At 49.4% G+C, this 17,026-nt stretch overlaps 1 long non-coding RNA gene across 1 annotated transcript in view; it reads left to right on the top strand.

Moving 5' to 3' along the window:
* LOC139597923 (uncharacterized) overlaps window positions 1-12,799 on the top strand; it is a 38,260-nt gene extending 25,461 nt beyond the window's left edge. Inside the window, exon 3 of the long non-coding RNA XR_011681777.1 lies at window positions 12,482-12,799. This is a non-coding gene — a long non-coding RNA (uncharacterized lncRNA). The remainder of the gene's footprint in view (window positions 1-12,481) is intronic.
* Window positions 12,800-17,026: the final 4,227 nt, after the last annotated feature.

Here is a 17,026-nt window from a genome sequence, read left to right as displayed (position 1 = left end):
GGCCATGGATGGACAAAGTTCTCTGGTTTTTGGGGCAGGATTCCCTCTCCAGCCCCCTTGCACTAATCCCTCTCAACAAAAGGCCCCTGCTGTCCATGGGGCAGGCTCTGAGTTCAGCATGTTCCATTTTTCCAAAGCCTCTGCAGAAATTTGAGGGTGCATTTTGGGATGCAGTGGTGGAGCATCGTCAGATTTGCAGGGGCCTCTGGGTCATAGGGAAACTCACCACTTCTGCAAAGCCTTGAGCACAGGAGAGCCTCAAACCCTGACCCTGTGCAATGGCTGTGGAGCCTCTGTGGGGCTGTATGGGGTAACACCCTCCATGTGAGTTGTCTGGAAAGGGTGCAGCCTGTGTGGATTGCGCAAGGAGTGTGGGAAAGCAGCTGGACTTGAGCTGAAAGAGTGCAGGGGCATTCCTGGTGGCATGGACTGCTGTGCTCTGTGCCTCTGTGCCCTGGGAAGTGGCTGATGTGATACCTGCAGAGCCTGTGGCTGGCAAACATCATTGTTGGCACGCTCTGAAGAGGAAGGAGGCACTGGAAACTCTTCAGACCTGATGGCTGACCTGCCACAGGGCCACCTCGACCAGGCTCACAGGGCTGCACGGGTCAGGCAGCAACCAGGGACACTCAGAAACTCCAAAATTCCCTAAGTGGGCTGTGCAGAGCCAAGGAGTGAGTAATGAGTCAGGAAATGGCAAGAGGTCTCTGACATTCTGTGTGTACATGGGGGTAAGCAGCAGTTATTAAAGGCTGCAGTGCTGGGAGATGGGAAAGTGCAAGAGAAGTCAGGGAAAGTTTGGAACTCCAGGAACGTGAGATTTGGCAAAGACAAGAGCTCCTGGAAAGCCTCAGATGGTGAAGCTTTTCCTGGAAGGTAGCAGCCAGCTTGGGAAATCACAGGAGGCAGCTCAGCTCCGAGAAGGGCTCAGAGGTGCAGCTCTGTGCTGCTCTCCCCAGCAGGAGCTGAGTTGGGAAAAGCCAAAGGAGGAGGGGTAAGGGGGTAGAAAATTTGTAGAAAACAAAGCATCTGGATGCAGAGCAGCTCTTTAGGCAGTGCAGGCTGAGAGGAGCTGGTGATGTGTCCCCTTGGGTTTTAGAAACATTTGTGTGGACTCTGGTAGAAGATTGTGGATTAGGAAATAGACTTGTGCTGAGTTGTTTCCTCTGGAAAAAATCAAAAGTAAGAAGCCATGGAAAGGTACTGACCCCACCACAGGCTGCTGAACTTCCTGGCTGGCAGGCAGAGGCCAGTAACTTACTCCAATCATCTGAATATTTTGATTTACAGTAAATTATATACACAAGACAAATAAAGCACAGAGACCTCCTCGATGTGCCAATAAATTTTCCTCCTTTTTAAACAAATAATTTCCAGTTAAATCCTATCCTGGACAAAAGGACAATTAATGACAGAAATCTCTGATATTCCCTGGCAGGGACTGTGTAAGCCACTGTGGGAAATGAATATTACAGGGAAAGGACATGTCAAACATCTGGGGGTGTGCAAGGAATTTCTTCTGCCTGCAGACTGGGCAGCTCCCCAGGGTGGTGGGAGACCCTTGCTGAGGTGGCTGAGCTCCAGTGCAACATCCTGCTTGTGTTTATATTTCTGGCATTTTGTGTTTATATCCTGGCTATTCCAGGAACATCTCTGTCCAAAGGCACCTTTCCTGTATGAGATGTGTGTAATGGAAAAGAAAGAGGGTGCTGGGGCCTTTCCCACCCTTTTGTTTTCTGCAGTGCTGATCCCAAGGATGCTTAGCAGGATCCCATCTGCTGTGATATAGTGTCAGACTATAGGCACAGGCTGTGACATATATATTAAGCTTCTCTGTGTGCAGGATGAGGATGTTAGAGGTTTATTTCCAGGTTGTCAGTCTGTTTGTGTTATACAAAGCTCTCCAAGCTCTAATGAGTACTAGAGTGTGTGCTGCTGGCTCCACACTACTATAGAGTTCCTTCAGAGAGCTAAAGGCTCACGCTTTCTGGTGTGTCCAGGGTCAAAGAGGGTCCTCTTCTCACAGAGGAGAAACAGAACTGTTCCTAGATTGAACCATGCCAGGGAGGAGCAACTTGTGGACACCAGCACAGGGGTTTTCATCTCTCTGGTGCACTATAAAGAGAAAAAGATCAGCTGAGGTCCGTGGGAGGAGGTGACAGCCGTTCCCTCCAAGCCACAAGGCAGGAGGGGAGCAGGAGCCTTGGCAGGAGGTGACTCACCCTGGGTGCACGGGGCTTTCCTTGGAAGGGAGCAGCTGGCTCTGGCTCCCATGAGTGGATCTTTGTGGGCTTTATCACTAATTGTGCAGAATTCAATTGTGTACATCCTTGTCTTCCAGATAAATGTTTCATCCTCCTCCAAACACCACTGAGGCTGTGGCCTGGGGTAACTTGTGGTTAATTTTCTGGGGTAGTGCAGATCTGTTGCTCTGTGTGTGTGGAGGAGGCTGAGCTGTGGTCCAGGAGCAGGGTGGGACAATGGAATACTTTACACTTTACCCTTCTCAGACCCCTCCCAGCATTCCTGGCCCTCTGTCAGGAAGATCAGCCAGTTTCTGAGGGACTGAACTGTTTGGTTCCAGCGTGGGGAGAATTAAATCTGCTCTGTGTACATAAGGGCCTGTTCTGAGGCTGTTTAGGTGGTTTAGGAGCCATCAGGGCTGGAAGGTGGCTCCTGCCCTGACCACTTCACAGGGAAGGATTCCTTGCTGGAGCCCCAGGTGCTTCCAAAGCCTTTCCCTGCAGAGCTGGCAGGAGGCTGTGCTGCTGGGCACGGGGCAGGGATGGAAGGATTAGCAAAACGCTCTCCTGCAGCGGGAGCGCCGTGGGGCTGGCAAGGAGCACAGGGCATGGGCAGGGAGCTGGCTGCAGGCAGTGCCCAGGCAGGCTGCTGGCCACCAGCTGCCACCCTGGCAGGGACCCTGCCATGCCCCTGCTGAGCTGCCAGCACCAGCAGACAGGGCACAGGGGAGCCCTGCAGGGACCGCGGCTGCTGAGGGACTGGGAAGCCACAGCAGGGCTGAGGTGCCCCAGGTGAGATGGGGAGCTGGACACTGGTGTGGCTGAGCAGGGCTGAGGTGCCCCAGGTGAGATGAGGAGATGGACACTGGTGTGGCTGAGGTGCCCCAGGTGCGATGGGGAGCTGGACTCTGGTGTGGCTGAGCAGGGCTGAGGTGCTGCAGGTGAGATGGGGAGATGGACTTGTGTGGCTGCACGGCACCAGCAAGGTGTTTGTCTGTGCCACCTCCATCTCCTGTCCCACTGCTGGTAACTTTGTCAAAACTGGGGCTGTGCTGTGGGATGCTGCAGCTGCAAGTCAGGTAGGACAGGGTTAAAGCAGGAGAAGATCTCTCTGCCCTGAACCACTGTGGGAATATCCTCTGCTGCAGGTGGGAGCTCTCACAGCCCCAGGCTGGATTCTACCTGGCACCAGCCTTCCCTCCTGTCTCCCTGGAGCATCCACCAGGGTGAGCAAAGCCAACAATGCCCATCCTCTTGATGGAGGCTGAAAACTCTGAGGGTGAGCAGCACACGTGTGGAGGCCTGCAGAACAGGTCCTCTGAGAAAAGACCGATGGAATTTTGACAGAGCAGATGGCATAACCTGCTGATATTTCCAGTTTCACCACAGGGAAAGTGAGTAGGAGCTCTGTACCCCTGGGAGAAGCAGCAGCCAGGGGCTTAGAGTGCAAAATCTAAGATTAATTTAGACTTACTCATCATAAGGAATTTCCTAAGGAAGTGTAGGTTGGACAAAGTCCTGAAGTCATCAGGGGTTGGAGCCTGGCAAGAGGCATGGCTAGCAGCAGCCAGCCCCATGTCCTTGCACTGCTTTCACATCTCCCATCTCCACAACCCCCTGTACCATGAGCTTCAAGGAACCATCAATGTGGGAGTGGTTGTAGCTGCCCAGAGTAAAAGATCTGCTGTCTAATAATGATCACCTATCAAAAAAAAAAAAAAAAAAAAAAAAAAAAAAAAAAAAAAATTAAAGCAGGCAGTGAAATGTGCCTGGAGCTTTCCCCTGCAAACCACATAATGAGGCTTGTGACAGGCACTTGGTGACAGCCATGCTGTGCCCAGGATGGACTCACCTCTGGACTGGTCCTGCCTTGTGCAGGAAGTGTGAGAGCCAGCATTGTGAGGCAAAAAACACCAAACTCTTTTTTTTTTTTTTTCACCCCTTACACAGCCTGGAATGAGGCCAAAAGCGTAGGGCAGGAATCTCTCTCCAGATAATTAATTATTACAAAGAGACAATTTGTTAAGCAAGAGAGGCTTTTAATTTGTAAGAGCTCATCTATTCTTATTGTATCTTTTAAACTGCAAGAAGTAGCATTGATCAAAATAGTCTGGAAATAGAAGATTTTAATTTAGAGGCTGTGTTCAATGTGCTGACAAAAATAGGAAACAGCTCTCTCAGAAGAGCACACTCCCCCTAAAACCTGGCTGGAGTGTGCAGGGTGTGCTCTAGAACTGCTCAAACCATTACAAATATGCTCAGAAATGTTTTAGTGGGATTTAGCTGGACTTGCTGAGGAAAGGCAGGAATGTCTCCACCACTGATTTCTGCCCAGGGGCCAATTCCCTGCCCAGGACTCCCACGAGTGCAGTGTGGGATTTCCGAGGGCAGGCAGAGAATGGGGTTTGAGGGAACCCAAAGGGACCTTTGCAGCCTTGCAGGAGGGTGGGAAGACCCACTTAGTTTAGGTTATAGAGGGGATGGGACAAGGGACAGGGTAATTTCAAGGGCTCCTGGCCAGGTGGTCAAGCCAAGTCCTACATCCTGGAGAATCCTGCACTGCCCTTGTCCCAAGCTGTGTGTACCCAAACTGCAAGGCAGGTAGTGAAGAAAATGGAAGAGAGCCACGATGGGCCTGAGAAAGGCTGTCAGGCTGTCCTCCCACAGCCAGAGACCTCCCAGCTCTGTGCTGGGATGGGATCACCCTGGGTGGGTGAGCTGGGGCTGCTGCAGCACAGCAGCCTGCCCAGGGAACAGAGAATATTTTCCATTTAGCATCTTTCCATCAGAAAACATGAATTCTTCAAAGCTGCCAGTCTGTGCCAAGGAGGATACGTTTTGACCAGTCTCCTTATTGCACTTGTTCTTTTGAAGTATCTATGTTTAGAAATCTTTGTGAAGTCTTGCATTGACACTTCTCAAAGGAGAATGGTTCAGTTTTTGCTTTGAAACAACTTATTTAGACATAAGTGCTCATCTGCAGCATAACAAGTAGGTAGGGCTGTAAAAAAAGCAGGAAATGGGAAATGACCCTTTCTACCACTGCTCTGAACACCTTGTCTGCAAAATACATTGAGATTTCCAACTTCTTACCCCAATTCAAGCTGGAAATTACTATCTTTTAAGTTTGTACATGGATGTCGTTTCTTATCCAGTGGAAAAGCTGCATGAAACAGCCAGTAACAACTGGAAATTAAATGCTGTTTTCCTTAAAAGATGAAGGACTCTCCCCAAATGAGGCATTGCTCCCTGAAGGCTGCCGGTCCGTTGAGAAGGAACTTGCTATGAGCAGGATGGAGGAGAGGAGCCAGCCTGTGGGCAATTCAGTTGGAAGCAGAATTTACTCTGCCTCAGTTTAGAAAATAATAATCTATAATGAAGTGAAGGCAAAGCAGAAAATGGGTAGAAATTGAGTTAGAGCCGTGGTGGTTGCAGCACTCCCCTGCGGCCCTCCTGGATCCAGCCCGCTTCCATCCATCTCCAAAGCCTGCAGAGGCACCGGGAGGTGCAGGGGGGCAATTCCTGCTGGAGGATGCCAACTTCTTGGAAAGAGGGTGATAAATCCAAAGGTAAATCGCTGCAAATAAACAAAGCAGGGCTGCTGGGCTCTGCAGCAGGAGGCTGGGAGCTGCCTTGTGCAGGCTCTGCGTGGCAGCAGTAGATTAGCATAGCTGATTAGGCACGGCGCAGGCTCCGCTCTCTGCTCACAGAGCTGCATGTTTTCCTAGAAATGTCTGGAAATCAGATGGCAACTTCAGTCATGGGCAGGAAAATTAGTCCTTACATGTGTGCCACAGGCAGGCAAGAGATGAAGGGAATGAGATGCTCCTGAAGTTTTTTGGCTGGCATTGAAACTGGTCACAAGTCGTGAAGCCACAGTGATGCTCCAAGACTTCTGCTTCTGGATCTCCATTTACCTGGGACATTTTAGACCCGTGAGTGCTGGGATCCCACTCCTGGTCTGGGGCAAGATCATCCATAAGAATCTGTCCCAAGCTTGGCCCAGAGGCTGCCATGGCCCTGGCAGCCCAGGAGCTGAGCTGAGCTGCCACCAAGCCCATGGACACGTCCCCGTTCCCCTGCGCTGTCGGGACCAAGTCCCAAGGTGCTCCAGCAAACACTCTGCTGCAGGTGAGGTAGATTAGATCTCCACTCCTCTCATTTATGGAGGAATATATCTATATCTTATCACTTGTATCTTATCAGGCTGGCTGGCACCCTTGAAGCAGTGGAAAACAGTCTGGTAGCTCCAAATCCTTCTTCCCTTGGACTTTGCTCTGTGCCTGGCATGTGGCATGGGGCACCTTCACAGGCTGTAGTTGGGAGAGTGGCATTTTTCCCTCTCCGTAGCTGAGGTGCTGTGTTTTCTGTTCTCCTTTCTCCAAGCTTGGTGAATGTTTCCATGGCAGGTATCAGTGCCAGGTGTTCAGTGCTGGGGGACAGGAACCAGCTGTACCCATGATGTGAACTCGCTGCCCTGTGAGTCCATCTGGAGGGATGTGACATTTCCATGTCCATCTCCTCACTTCTGCTATTTTTGTGTCATCTGCACAATGACATGGTGTTACATAGAGGATGCATTAGTTTTGGACCACACTTGGTCTAACTTTAATCTATACTCCATCCTTTGTACATCAGCTCCATTTCCCCTCTCCTTTTTTTACTCTGATCTATACAGCTAAACCTTCTCTTATTATTTTTCTTGTCATCCTCTGCAAGAGCCAATTCAGCCTGACCTTTGCCAATTCTCACTATGTCTTGGGCATTTCAAGACACAGGGGTAGGCTGCCTTTTTCCTTTGCAGCACAATCCTTTTGCCCCATCCCTTGCCAGCTCTCTCTCTTTCCTTTTAAGTAGTTATTTCCTTGGCCAGCACAAAAGCCCTTTCTGGGCTTGAAATACACATTCTAGAGATCAAAGGTGCAAAACCACTGAAGGAGACTTCAAGCCATCTCTGTGTACCAGTCCCCAGACTCACCACCCAGCTGGTTTTGTATACTTAGACAGGGGTGCATGGCAAAGTGCATCAGGAGGGCAGCCAGCAGCACAGCCCTGGGCTGGGACCAAAGGGCTTAGCAGCAGCACAGAGGTGGAAGAGGGTCCCCAAGATTGGAAAGTCCTTGCTCCTGAGGATTAAGATGGGAAATGGTCCCAGTGGTTTGTTTTTATCCAGAGGTCTTCTATTTCTGGGGGCACCACCATGTCCTGAGTGATGTTCAGGGCTGCAGTTTGGCAGCTGTTCTACTCTGGTCCCTCACAAGCCTTGCCCTGACCTGACATTGAACCTGGGGGGAATTGGAAAGAAACCTCACTTGCCCTTTTTTGTGCTGCTTCATTTCCAAGCTGGGAAATTTAATGTGAAAATCAACTGTGTCCATCTTGCAGGGCAGAAAGAGAGCATGAGAGTTGTGTAGATTTGGGGCTTGTGGTTCCCAGAAGAATAATTAGGGAAGGATTGGTAAAGCAAGGCCAAAGGCAGCTGGTCAGAACTGTTTTTTTAATTTGGCCCCATGCCTTAAAAAAAAAAAAAAGAAAAGAAATAAAGGAAAGCGGGAAAAAAAAAAAAGAACAAAAGAGAGGGAAATAGAAAGGCCAAAGCTCTTGTCCCAACACCACCATGGTTTTGGGAAGGCCAGTCTACACAGTTTGTTACATTCCCTCCTGTCCCTGGTGCCCTGGGGAGAAGCAGGATTGCAGAGCTCCTCCAGTTCTGTCATTCCTGTTTTGGAGGCTAAATCCATCCTCAGTTCAAAGGAGAGTTCTGCATGGGATAAATGGAATTCCAGCCAGAAAACTTTGCAAGAAGAGCAAACAGTTCCTTCTTTCCTCCCATGTGCTGAGGTCCTTCTACAGCTTTGGGCATGGCCAGAGACAATTTTATTTTGGCCTGTATCGCCTGTCTTTCTGCCCTGTGTCTCTGCCTTGTCTCTCAGCTCACCATGCAGCCCTTGTCCTTCAGACTCCAGCTTAAAAACAGCCTCAGGCTGGTGCGAGGGACCACCTGCACCCTGAGAAAACTTTTACTGGGGCCACGGGTGTGATGGAGAAGCTGCTCCTCAGCTGGTCCTCCTGGACCTTCTGTTCCTCCACCTCTGCAAGGAGCAGTGACACTCCTTGACATCTCTGGCCCTGCTGCCTGGGCACGAGCTCCTGTTCCCAGGCCCCTTCGTGGGAACCGGTGCCTTTGACTCCTGCCCCATCGCCGGGGCCGCTCTGACTTGGCACAAGGATGCTGGAGCAGGAATCACCGGAATGCAGCAGGGTAAGAGGCGTGCTCCATCTGTCTGGGATCAGGAGACACATCCACAGAGGCCAAAGGCTGCTCCAGCACACAGGAGTCTTTCACTCTCCTGCCAACACAACTGTTTTTCCAAGGTGTGACTGTTGCCAGAAATCTGCGGAGTCAAGACCTGCTATTGCTTCACTTCTAAACAAAACAAGCCCCAGTTTGCTTTCTGCTCAGTGGAAAAGCTCTTGTCTCAGAGAATAAAATCAGGCAGAAGGAGAGCACATCCTTGTTTCCTCTCTCATTCAGTAATGATACATTCAGGGAGAGGGGAATCATATTTCAGGATGTGGGAGAGGGGAATCATATTTCAGGATGTGGGAGAGGGGTATGTGGCCTGGGCATGCTCTAATCTGCATGGGGAAGCCTCATCCATCCTTTCAAGGTGTTTTAAGCACCTTTCCAACCTGATCATCCCTTGGAAGCAGTTGGGCTCATCCTCCCTGGTGCTTTAGGCACTGTGAGCAGCATGCAGAGCTCGCTGCCTTTGCAGCTTAGCAGAATGATCATGCATAAAATCCCCAGGTAATTTACCCTGAGTGGGATCCTGTGATTGTCTGACATCCCTCATAAACTGAAGCCAACATAAAAGAAACGAATTCAGAGCTGCTAATTTGGAAACTCATTTGCAATAACTTCTCACCAATGTGGTGACGGTTAGCAGGGAGCCCTGGTGATAAATAATAGTTGCTGAAATCCTGAATTGGCTATAAATTGGCATGGAGGAGTGGAATCCCCTGCGTGTGGCGCAGCTCAGGGAGTTACTCTGTGCTACGCTCAGCTGTAGGTGAAGACAGGGGAAGTTTTAGCTGTGTGAGGTCACAGCAGCAAATGTCCTGACGTACATAAACTGGAGGATCATCTGCATCCTCAAATGTCAGCTCTGCTTCACATCCTTTACTGCTCCTGGGAGCTGCAGGGCTTTACACCCGTGGATTCTCCGCCTCCCCTCTCTGCCAAGCACGCGTTCATTTTAGCTGCTTGATGTAATTGTGTATAAACTGGGAAGATCCCAAAGGGGTCATTACTTTTCTGCACAAACTGCTTTCTTTACTCACATTTCACATCTTTACCTGCAGGCATCCCTGAGCCTGAGCAGTGATTCCTTGCAGGGCAGGGTGTCGACACAGGGCTGCAGAGGCAGCAGCAGAGAGCTGCTGTGCCAGAGCTGGATGGGATGATGTGGTCTGATACCCAAGGTGCTGGAGGATCAAATTTTCCTCCTGGGTACCTCACATTCCATCCTGGAGGCTCATCCTCCCCAGCATCTCAGTGATATTTGGTCCTGGAAAGGGGAATGTGGCATCTCCCCTCCAAGATGCTCAGGGGGGATCAGCAGAAGGGTCATGGATCAGGAGCAGGGTAGCAGCTTCTCCCTCCTGTGAGTTTGAGGCTGACTTGGTAGGGCTGCCAAAATCCACCTTCCAGCACCGTGGCCTGATGTGTGACACCTATGAGGCTGGAGGGTGTGCAGGGAAATGCTGACGCTGAGAGCAAAGCACGGTTGCAGAATTCCTCTGCTGAACACGACTGGTTTTTGGAAGCCACGAGTTCGAGATGTGGCAGAGATGAAATCAGAGTTTCTTTTCATCACATTTTCTCTTCCAAAAGAACCCCTGCAGCAGCTGCTTGTAGGTGGCTGTGACAGCAGCAGCACCTTTGTTGTGTGCAGTGTTTGCTCATCAAGAGGGGAGCTTGTGCTGGTGACGTTGCAGGTTTTGTGGGGCTGGCTGGCCAAGGCATGGTTTGGCAACACCCTGCAAAGCTGGGGGTCACATCAGCTGGGTCCCAGAGGCTGCTTCCATCAACACTGTCCTGAAAAGCATTGTAGGAGCAATTCTGTGTGGCCACAACCCTGGAAAGATGCATGTTTGTCTTTCAAAACCTTGTGACCACAGCAGTTGGTTGTCACACACCCTGGGGATGAGTCAGGGAAGACAGCTCAGTTTTTCAGGTACTGATCTGGCACTCAGCCCCAGGAGTTCAGATTTCTGTTTGGTTTCCTCCTTCAGCAGCACCTCTGACAGACCCATCTGCTGAGATGGTAGAAACCTGCTTATCTGCAAAGGAAATAGTTGTAAAGACTGTGAACTGTGCTAGCTACACCACAAAAACAAGGCAGCTTTTCCATCACAGGAATATGGAAGATTTTACCTGACTATACACGTGCTTGAGAAAGATATATGGGAGTTCAGTGTTCCCTTAAGTATGTTTTGAGTTTCCCAAGTGCTTTCATTTATTGTGGTGCTCTGATTATGTGTTTTTGGCCCTGCTGAAGCAATGATTGCTAGCTGTGGTAAGCCCAGAGCTAAGATACCTCCATATAAATTTCTTCAACATTGAGTGATTGCTGGTTTCTTCCTCCTGCTCCTTCCCAGGAAAAGGCTGTGATTTACAACATACATTTGTATATTTTTAAATGTCCCTTCTGTATGATAAACAGCCTTGAAATATGCTACTATAAGAGACTCCAGGGAGATTAGCCCTGCTTGAGGCATGCAGCTTTTGGCTGCATGTCCTTTGAAAGGCATGACATGTTTAAGAAACACCTCATGTCAGACAAACTGTTTGCAGGCTGAGGACGTCCAACAGCAGCCAGTGATGAATGTTTTGCACAACTGAAGATGTAAATCTTATTTTAATCCTGTCCAACTCATGGCCAGCTTGTCCTGAGCTGGGCTCAGGGCTTGTGCTTTGTCTTCTGACAGCATCTTGTCCCCATCCCCGGGGCGGTGGCTGGCAGTCCCCGGCTCTCCGAAGAGCAAAGGCAGAATGATGCTGTCAACTCAAAATGACTCAGAAGCTATAAATCAGAGCAGGAAACCTCTAGCTCAGAGAGATATCATGATAGAACCCATCTGACTGGGCCATCTCATTCCTGCCCTAAGCAGGGTGGGTTCCCCTATCTGGGACCTTGGTTTCTATGGGATCAAAACAAGCCCTGAGCTGCAGCTGTGATTGAAACCATCCTGGCCTTTCTGGACCCTTCTCTTCCTGGAGCTGGGGTTGGAGCGTGGCTCTCCAAGCCAGAAGGCTGATGTCAGGATTGCTTCATTCAGCAACGCTGGGTGAGGGCTAATAAACACCACTAAGAGCTTGCTAATAGCTCTAATTAGACTGCAGCTGATGCTTCATAAGTGGTTCTTTCCTCCTCCACCCCTTCCTTGCAGCTATTTCCTGGTGAAGCTTAGGAAGGTGAGGTGGATTAATGCTACTTTGGGAGATAGTTAAGATTCCCAGCTGCAAAATTACATTTTCCTCTTGGCGTTTTTTTCCCTTGTTTTGTTTTTTTTAGGGGGTCTGGCACAGTTTTCTCAGGGCAGCCGTCTGCTCCTGGGCTGAGCTGAGGTGTGGGTGACACATTTGTCACAGTGTGTTGCTGGGAATATGCCTAATTTGGGAGTTTGGTAGTCCAGAGGTAGAATGAAAATGCAGATTTGATGAGCTCCTTACCCTTGCTGATGGGACCTTTCCTGGCTTCTAGAGGATCAGCAAGTTGCTGTCCAAAACACATGAGGAAGAGAAGGAGGTTTTGTTTAAAAAAAAAAAAAAAAAGGAAGAAAAATGAAAACTTTACTGTAGTTTTCTTTGTACATTTTGTTTGTTTCTCTCTTTAGTTGTGTTTTTGTTTTTTACCTTGAGTACTTCCTGCAGTAATAGAGACTTGCATGTCAAGTCTTTAGTTGTCTTGTGAAAAGTGAATTTTTTAAACTGCTTTTTTTTAAAATAAGCCAAGGATCCTGAGCATGAAGTCCATGCACAGATGCTGTGCAGAGCAGGTGCTCAGGGGCCCATCAGTGTTCAGCATCAATTCCCTGCCTATTTCCCACCGTGGGGGCTGAGCACAGGAACCCTGGGGTCCCCCTGGGCCAGGTTTGGGGGTCTGTGATGCTCCAGCCCTTGCCTTGGAGCACTTTACCCTGTTTTTCTCACCCCAGTTCTCTGCTTACAGGCACGAGGTCTCCTGTGTGCAGAGCTGGCCTGAGCTGGAGAATTCCTGCAGCAGCGTCATGGAAAACACCACTTGCCACAGCACAGAACGAGGTGGGCTGGGAAGTTTTGCAGAGACTGAGGCAGCAAAGCCACGGGGATCTGCTGTTCCTTGGCTTCAGGATCCTAATTCTGGCTCTGTTCTCCTACACCTTCGATTACAGCTCCTGTAAGGCAGCTGAACAACCTGCTGTGCAGCCTTCCTCCACAGGGATTCATGGGCATATTTTGAAAACCTCTTTACTCCAAGCCCCCACAAAAAAAAAAAAAAAAAGAAAAAGGAACCAAACATACTTTGGAATAAGGTACTGGAGCAGATGACTTGGAAATGGCTCTTGCAAAGCACTGGTGTTGGATGCAGGCCTATGTCCCCTGATTCTGTGGACTTGAAAGCAAGTAAGCACAGTGATTGTGGGAGCAGGTCTTCTTTCCTTCTTACAGAGATAAAAGCAAGGAGCAGGCTGGATTTTTGTGGGAGAGAGAGCTTTTTGAGAAATGCCCTTCTTGAAACCTCTTATGGAAATAAAACAAACATCTACAGCTGGGAAAACTAAAAAAGCTGTCCCTCCCACAGCCTGGGACAGTCACTGCAAAGTTGGGATTTGTTCTGTGTGTCGGGACATGAGGGGTGCAGTGTCCCTATGGATCCTGCCTGGGGGAGGGAAATAGGGAATTGCACAGAAGAAAAAGAGCTCCTGAGGGTGGGCCACAGCATTTGCTGCAGTGTTTCTGGTGGGTGCTAAGAGTGGGGGAAGTAGAGGAGGGTAAAATGAGCATCTGGGGCTCAGTAATAAATTGAGGAAAAGTCTCAACATCTCCCTGGGGTGATTTTAAATGGTCTCAGTGTGTTTGAAGATCCAGGGGGGCTTGCAGAGAGAAGGATGTTTGTCCAGCTGGGATAACAGTGCTTTTGGGCAGGGATTCAGACACATCTAGAGCTAACATAGGATAAAATTATTTCTGCAGCAGCAGAGCTGTGACCACTGGGGCTACTTCACTTTCTAGAGGAAAGCTAATTGTTCCTTTGGGAATCAGGGCAGAAACATTCCTTGAAATATGACCAAACTCTTGGCACGTTCTCTGCTGGTGACAGCACTGCAGAATGCAGTGGAAATGAGTGCTCCTTATTCCCAATTTCCCTTCCCAACCAGGGATTCCCAAGGACTCCTGGTGGTTTTTGAGGATGTCAGAGTCACATGCAGCTCATCAAACGCTGGTGTCAGTGCCTGGAAGAGATGGGCTCTATTGGGAAATGCAGCAAGGGTTTTCCATGCTTCTGGAAGCTGCACTGGGAGGATGTGGTTCCTGGCTTCTCCAGGAGGTGCAGAGCTCCCTCCTTAACCCTCTGCACCCCAAGCCCTGCCTGTGCCAGGGAAATGAGTGTGCAGGTTCTGACTATGAAGTTCAGGCCGCCTCTTCCTGGCAGCCTCTGCCTGGATTTGGCAGGCAGGGGGACTTTGTGACATATATTTCTTGTCTCTGGGAGTGTGGAGGAGTCTCAAATGTCCTGACCTTCTGCCATGCCTGCTGTGACACTGAGAAGGTGGCTTGTGCTCTGCTAGTCTGGAGCAAAGAACACTTCCTCCTGCATTTCACACCAAACTGATGGGAGCACGACAAGAGAATTGCTCTGGTGCCTTCAGGTGGAACAAACCCACAAAGCAAATTGAGCAAGTCGAGACACAAAAAGGCTGAAGCTTTTTAAAGGGAAAAAGGAGCCCTGGGTGTGCTGTGAGCCACATGCTGGCTCCTGAGGGCCTGGGCTTGTCCTGTCAGGAAAGACAAAGCTGCCAAGACCTTGCTTGGCTGTTTTGGGGTTTTTTGAGCCAGGTTCACATATCCTGAGAAAGCAGAGTGTTGTATGCTATGGGCCAGATGCTGGTGGCACAAGCTGGGAGGTGAATGGCTCTTGAATATGATTGGTAACTAAAATCACATTTGAAAGCCTCTGTGGAGCTCTTCAGAAAAAATCAGAGCAATTTAACTTGGCCCCCAAGTGAGAATGCCACTGACAAGGCCCTGGCCAGCCCTGTGGTGAGGGTGAGTTCTTGGGGAGGACAATTCCCTGCCCCTTGACAGCACCCTCTGCTCCTCTCCAGCTGCTGTGTGCGCTCCAGGTGCAGCTCTGGGCGCTTCCCCAAGAATTCCTGCAGCTCTTCAGGGGCCCCTGGGCTCCCCCAGGGAAGAGCTGCTGGTGTGGAGGGGAGGCTCTTCCCCTGAGTGCTCACTGGTGTGCAGAGGTGGAATCCTCTCCCACTTCATCCCTGAGCAACTGAGCCCATGTTTCCCTCTCAGAGATCTCCATTCTCTTGCCTCCAGAGCTGTTTCTCTCAGCTTTTTGCCTCCCCTGCACAGAGAAAAGTGCTGGTCCCTGACTGATGCTCTGTGAGGCTCTGGATGGGCATTTTGGGCCTTTCTGCCTTGATTTTCTGGGACTCAGATTGTCTGCCTTGAGGAAACTGTCAGAGCCTTAGAAATGGTTCTTTACCTGATTTCTTGCACAGCACAGACAGCAAAGCCTGCTTGCTCCAGCCTCCCCACTCAGCCTTTCAGGGAAGGTTTGAGAGCTTTGTCAGGGCATCCTGTTGTGGAGAATTTGGGGTTTTAATTGCACCATCTGTTTTTCCTCTCAGCTAATGTTTGCTTGAAGGGTCTTGAAATGCAAACAAAGCACAAATCTGGAGCCATGCACACAGTTCAGGATTATCCCATTGTGCCACCTTCTTGGGTGGAAGCTCATGAAATGCTGGGCACAGACTGAGAGTGCTCCAAGTGCTGCCTCCTGTGCAGAGCACGTTGAGGAGCCCCCTGAAACCTTTAGAAACAGAGCAGGCATGAGAATGTGCTGTGGTGGAGCTGGAGCACCTTCTAGCACTAGCTCTGGGATGTCCAGGTGTGTTTGGTGTGAAAATGGCAGGAAATGTTCCATTTTCTAAATTCTTGGGACATCCCTGAAAAGATAAATCCTGAACACTTTTGGTTGACTCAAAAGAACCACTGTAATAAAACTGGGATGGTTGTCTTGTTTTCTAACGTTATGTATTTTAATCTAGATCTAAACTAAATATTTTATTTTATAGAATTGGTGAAATGTATGGCAAAATAACCTTGAAATAGATAACCAATGGGGGAAAAAATTTTGGCAACAAATTTCTGAAGAAGGAAATCAGAAATTTCAGGAAAAGTCATAAAAATTGAAGCATTTCTGTAGAAAAATCTGTCTCACAAAGCAGCTTTTCCTGTGGAAATCTGCAGAGCTGGGGGAGCTCCTGGGAAGGGGTGTGTGAAGCAGGAGAGGGATGCTTGAAAGGAGATGCTTTCACTGACATATGTCAACTGAACTGACACAGATCCCAGCCCTAGATTTTGTTCTTTTTGGAGATTTGGGGTACCTTTGTGTGTGCATCCAGGAGGCTGGAAAGAGGCAGAGAGCTGCAGCAGCCAAGTGCCCTGGGCTGGATGAATTTTCAACCATTGTTTAAATGTCACTTTGTCAAAATCCTTTTGGACATTTTGTTTGTAGATCAGATCCTGCCCTTGCACAGGAAGGCTGGGAGCCTCCAGAGCTGCTCTCAGCAGGGCCTGGTGTTACAGGTGATGTGTGTTTTGCCTGACACCAGCCAAGCCTGACTGATTATTTGGAGGAGAATTGGATGGCAGTGCAGAGAGACTGCTATTAAACTGGACACCTGTGGATCCTTCTCAGTGTGCCTGTGTGCTACAAGCCCACACAGGTCTCCACAGTGTCTAATGCCAGCAGGAGATGTTGGTGTCACACTTTGGACTCGCACAGCATAATTATCATCTCACCCTTCCCTCTTCCCTCAGTGTGATTTGCTGCCAGTGTTGTATTAGCAAAAGGGAGGAGGGAAAAAAAGTCATTTTTCCAGTGTACATACAGTAATAGAGATGTTTGTATGGCAGTTGTGAGTGGCGTAATCTTGGTTGTTAGACAGCTTTAAGTGGGATTTGAAACAGGCAAAGATGCCAAAATAAATAGCAACGAGATAGATGGACTATTAGGCACAGCTTGTTTGAATTGCTGTGTTCAGGAAGAATTTACCTGGTTTGTGATGCACTGGCAGTACTAAATGAGAGGAAAAAAGGAGTTTTGCCCTGGTGGGTTATGCCACCAAGGAATGAGCCAGCACCAGATTTCAAGCGTTGCACCAGACAAAACTTTTGGAGCAGCTGTATCTGCTCTGTGCTTCCTTGGCTGTTGGGCTTGGGCTTCACCTGTTCTCCATGGGGAGAGGGTTTGGCACTCTGCTCTGAGCCTGGAGTCCAGCCAGGTGCTCATCTGCCCATCCCTGGAGCAACAGAATCCCGAGGGTTGCTCATGACACTTTTATCTTCGCTTGGTTGATCTTGATGTTTTTCTAGAGCAGGACCTTTGTCCTGATTTTTTGGTCATTTTAACCCACAGCTGGTGTAGTTACCCACTCACCCTCCAGCCCCAGCCTGGGCTGCCACAGTCCCAGTCTCATGGGGACCTGCTCATTCCCAG

This window comes from Agelaius tricolor, unplaced genomic scaffold, assembly GCF_023055355.1.
Source record: "Agelaius tricolor isolate 1412-34295 unplaced genomic scaffold, bAgeTri1.0.p SCAF_18, whole genome shotgun sequence".
Classification (NCBI taxonomy): domain Eukaryota; kingdom Metazoa; phylum Chordata; class Aves; order Passeriformes; family Icteridae; genus Agelaius; species Agelaius tricolor.
This window is presented reverse-complemented; position numbering and strand designations above follow the sequence as displayed.